Genomic DNA, 5,741 nt, shown 5'->3' with positions numbered 1-5,741 from the left:
TAATGAAAGAGTGACACAAAAAAGAAATCTGGCCTAAAGAGCAAATCTATAGAACCTCAAGGTTGCAAGTAGAGAGCTCTATTCCTACAGGATAAAGGAGGTTAAAAGTTCTTCATATGAATAAGGTAGAACAGACTGGACCCAGGCTCCCCACATGAAAATTTTGCCCCTGGCCTCCCTTCTCTGTCTACTAAAGGAAACAAAAAACTAAACTCTCAAGCTTACCCCAAATTCTGGCTGCCTCTATAAAACTGAAAACTAGGGGAAGAAGGTCGTGGACATATCCTAGTGGATAAAGACAAGACACTGTCTGGCTCTCCGTGCCTGCCACGTCCTAAATCATAACTCTATCAAGATTTCTGAGCTCCTGATGTATGACCAAATCTAGATTGGGAGCTCTAGAAAGATAAGCAGAAGTTTTTACAAAACTGTTCAACATTGTATAGTTGGAGAAAAAAGGAAAGAAGAATAAGAACAGGAAGGAAACTTTCTGATAAACAGCTTAAAACACCTGAGTAGGCCTCACAGTCAGTGAAGCAGTCAATGAAATCAACCAGAAGATTCATTGTCCCCAGGGGGAAAAAAAAAGAAAATAACAGAGTACTCAAAAATGACTTTCTTTTTGTGCTTATCATTAAATATTGCTACATAAATAATATGAAATGACAGTATATTAAAAATAGGACAGCCCTTAAAAGAAACAGATAGAATGGATTCTTAGGTTCAAAGGTAGTACAAAGAGGTTGCAGAAAAAGAAGACAGAAAAAATGAAGAGGCAAAAAGTCACTGAAGAGATAGCAGCTATGAGTCTTCTTGGAAAAAAGACATGTGTCCTCATAGTGAAGGTGCAGATCAGGTGCTGAGCAGGAAAAGTAGATAAGAAGTCCACATCTCTTTCTTAAAGACACATGTGATATTAAAAATTTAACAACCTGAGTGACACAGGCATCAATGCATGAGAGGAATGTTAGCTTTCGTGCTAAAGCAGGACTCAGGATGCTCTTTGCTAGAGTTCCTTGAAACTACAGTCTTTGGTCCATAGGGAAATCTGGAGGTTTTAGGGAATGGGCTGAATATTGTCATGGTCTTGGGCCCATAGCTATTTACCAAAGGGTATGGAAGGATTTCATCATTTTTCCAACCAGTATGAGCACGCTGATAGAAGATATATCAACTCCTGTCTACATGACCTGTGCTAACAAGTTCCCTTCTCTCTGTTCAGAATACAATTGCTGCTTCACCGCTCCTATCAGTTTGCTTCGACTATGAAACATTCTACTAATTTTCAATCCAGATCTCCAATTGCTTTCTTCATAGCTCTGTTTCGTGATCATTCAAACCCTGCCCATTAGTGTTTTCACTTGCTGAACTTTTGGTTAATACCACCACTGCTGATAATAATAAAAATAGGTAATAGGTAATTTTTTTTTTTTTTTGTATTTGCTACCACTCTGATACTATTTTGTCTCTTATAGGCATTAGAGATAGTGTTGGCCTTTCTGGCTTTAGAGACATTTCAAAAAATGTGACATTTTGACGTTTTTGTGTTTAATAAGGCAAAGACACACTTTGGGGCGGGTTGGGAGTAGAGAAGAGTAATGAGGGCAGCCAAGTTTCTGAACCAGTTACCCAGCAGTAAGAAAACATTTTAAAAACATATTTTTTCATTAGCTGAAGTTTTGGAGGAGGAAGCATCACTTATGTTTTACTATAAGTAATGGATTTGTGCCGTCTCACATATGACAGGAGACCTTAATTGATGACTACACAGAAAGGAGCAAAAGCTCAATATTTCAGATAATCCCATCCTGCCATTTTAGTTTATAGCATTGTGTTTTAACATGACAATGGGTCATATTTAGTGTTTTCCATCATTTCTATGAGGATCTGAAGATGTTTTTGGCTCAAGCATAAATCCAACTTGCATATTATTGAATCAAATAGCAAGTGATCGGCTAACACCCGTATCCTGTGGATCATTGCCTATGGTCTCAAGGAGCACCTAGCTTCTATCATACCTAGATAGCAATTTGCTGCTAATTTATATACTTTAAAACACATTTGGAAGTAAAAACATCCCTGCAACACACATGCCAATGTAACCACGGTGGTCAGTTTGTGGTTGTGGGGATAGACAAACAATTTTTTGGAGAATTTCTTAGCATTCTCCTTTCAAGTCCAGGTCTCTTTACAAAAATTTGATGGCTTTCTTTAAAGATATACATTTCTACTATTCACCCATTTAACCTGAAGTATATTCAGTTAATCTTCATTTTTTAATGAAAGCATCTATTTCCATAAAGCTGTTCGTAGTTTAGCCCCATAATGATTCCTAAGTACAAATAATGTTAATAGTTTATGATTAAGGATTGGACATATGATTTTTAACAATTCTGAATGTAATTTTAGAAACAATGGAATAGGATAGTGAAACTCGTGACTATCCAAGAAAATCAAAGCTGCATGCTTGATTGATATAAACCTAGAGATGCATTTCTAATTTTTGTCTCTTCAATTTTTAGATTAGGTAAACAAATCTTTTGTCACAAGAAAAGTTAGTGAAAACTAACCTAACATTTAAAAATAATATTCACAATATATTATAAAATAGAATAGCACCTGTATGTATATGGCAATGCATAGTAATGAAATATTCACTACTATTACATTATCATAATAATTGTGTAATAATAGTTGTCTAATAATAGCTAAACCTATTTAATTTGTGTTTTCAAACCAGGAAGTAATATTTCACTCAAGGAATGAAATTCTAATACTTGAATTTCAGGAACTAGTGGCAAGCCCATAAAAATATTAAAGATCTTGAATTATTTCATGTTGTGATTTAGGTATAACCTCTTTTGAAATAAAAATAAGAAGCAAACATAACCAAAGTGAAGATATTTATTCATAATTACTTTAAAAATGACATTACTATTGCCTTCTTATTCAAGTAATTTTGAGATGATAAAGATTTTAATATTCCCATTAGAATTATATCCCAAGAGGAACAGGAATTATTTTCATTTTATTTGCCTCTGTATTACCAGGACCTAGTAGATGTTCAATAAATATGCATTGTGTGGCAAAGAATAGGTATTCAATCAGTATTTATTTTTCTGTTGAATAAACAATCTCTAGGACAAACACGAATGTTAGAAGGACAAATGTAAGAATTCATTCCTAAACATTTTGAGGGACAAGGGGCTCTATTCTTGGTATATGGAGAAAAAAATACAGCAAACTGAAAGCACGAACAGGCAATTCAAAATACCAAAGAATGAAAACAAAATACCAAAGAATGAACATTCAACCTTGGTTATAAATAAGTAAATGTTCATAAAAATGCAAATAGTTTATTTTTCCTTATGAAATTGGAATTTTTAAAAATGTCAATAACCAGTCTGGACATGAGGAAACAAGACCAAATTAGTACCAATTCTAAAGAACCAAAGAAATCCTTTTTTGAAAGTTTAAGTAACTATTTACCCCCCCAAAATTGTTCCTAACGATCCCTAAACTATTCACTATTAATAAGATCCAGGACTACTGAGGGGGGGGAAATGGCCAAGTTCAGGTCTAGCGCAGGAAATCGTCATACCAAAAAACAAGGAAGTTTATCAAATAGTATGGGATCCTGTCAAAAAGACAAAAGGCCAACACAAAAGATTCCCACAGGCCAAAGACGGGAAGATTTTAGAATCTTAGCACTGGGGAAATTTTTTAAATAACTACTACCTTTAATGAGAAAACAAATATTCTTGGTTTATTTATAAGTTCTGTTTTGTCTGTTAAATTCTACTATAATTTATAATTTTACTGAAAATGTCATGTCTCTTTTGATCCTAGTTTTGTGTGACTACCTTTTTTCCTATATATATATATATATATATATATATATATATATATATAATTTAAGACTTTTCCCCTTCATTGCTGAAAGTTATATAAACAACGTATATTGTTTTTTAAATTTGTATACTTTCCCAAGTGAGAAAGAGACAAGTGAACTTTTTGAATTGCAAAGTTTAACTGAAAATATGTCACTTAATTTTGGAAGAGACTGGAAAGCAATTTTCTATAAAATATTTTTTAATGGCTAGGTATTATTTCCTACCCTGATGCACATGATTGCTGATTACTTATAATAAAATAGTCCTATCAGTAATGTGGCATTCTTTAGAAAAATAAATGCAATATGTTGATAACATTGTTATGCTGCTTCAGTTATATGATTAGTTCTTATAAGCTTAGAAGGAACATAACAGGAATCTAAATTGGCCTTTATTATATTTTTACTGGAAAAGAAATGCAATACATCGTCTCTGGACACTGGCAGCCTGTGGTAACCATTTATATTTCTGGAATACTTTTAATGCTTTATTAATAACTGAGAGTATTTCTGCCTATCAAAGTTTCTTTTTTTCTTGCTCTTTTTGTATTCCATTTTTAAAACTTCACATTTTTAGGAAATTGTCTAAGATTATATTTCTGCATTTTTATGCTAAGGATGGCTGAACAAATATTTTAAGGTTATATTTCAAAGGAAAAAATGTACTATTCTGCATCAGCTGTAATATGAACACCATACTATTTCAGATTCATCAGTCTTGAATGTGTAACCAAATTTGTGGAAAAAATGGAAAACTTTAATATATGAAAGTGTTTGTTCATAGCTTTTAAATTTGAAATCAATAACTCATACTATTTTTTTATTAACATATAATGTTATTATTTGCCCCAGGGGTGCAGGTCTGTAAATCATCAGGCTTACATATTTCACAGGATGTACCATAGCACATACCCTCCCCAAAGTCCATCTCCCAGCCACCCTATTCCTTCCCACCCACCCAGCAATTCGCAGTTCTGTTTCCTGAGATTAAGAGTCTCTTATGGTGTGTCTCCCTCCTTTTCCTATCTTGTTTCACTTTTTCCCTCTCTACCCCCAACAACTCCCCTGCCCCCCTTCAAATTCCTCATATCAGAGAGATAATATAATACTTGTCTTTCTCTGATTGATTTATTTGCTTAGCATAATACCCTCTAGTTCCATCCACGTCATTGCAAATGACAAGATTTCGTGGTTTTGATGGCTGTGTATTCCATTGTGTGTGTGTGTGTATGATAGATGTGATCACATCTTCTTTATCCATTCATCTGCTGATGGACATCTAGGTTCTTTCCATAGTTCGTCTATTGTGGACATTGCTGCTATAAACACTTGGGTGCACACGCCCCTTTGGATCACTACACTTGTATCTTTAGGGTAAATACCCAGTACTGTGATGGCTGGGTCATAGGGTAACTCTATTTTCAACTCTTTAAGGAACCTTCCATACTCTTTTCCAGAGTGGCTGCACCAGCTTGCATTCCCACCAACAATGTAGGAGGGTTCCCTTTACTCCGCATCCTCACCAACATCTGTCATTTCCTGACTTGTTAATTTTAGCCATTCTGACTGGCGTGAGGTGGTATCTCACTGTGGTTTTGATTTGTATTTCCCTGATACCGAATGAGGTTGAGTACTTTTTCATGTGTCTGTTGGCCATTTGGATGTCTTCTTTGTAGAAATGTCTGTTCATGTCCTCTCCCCATTTCTGGATTGGATTATTTGTTTTTTTGGATGTTGAGTTTGATAAGTTCTTTATAGATTTTGGATACCAGCCCTTTATCCAATATATCATTTGCAAATATCTTCTCCCATTCTGTCAGTTGTCTTTGGATTTTGTTGACTGTTTCCT

Source organism: Mustela nigripes, chromosome 9 (assembly GCF_022355385.1).
Source record: "Mustela nigripes isolate SB6536 chromosome 9, MUSNIG.SB6536, whole genome shotgun sequence".
NCBI classification, from domain to species: Eukaryota; Metazoa; Chordata; class Mammalia; order Carnivora; family Mustelidae; genus Mustela; species Mustela nigripes.
Note: the sequence above shows the minus strand (reverse complement) of the source record.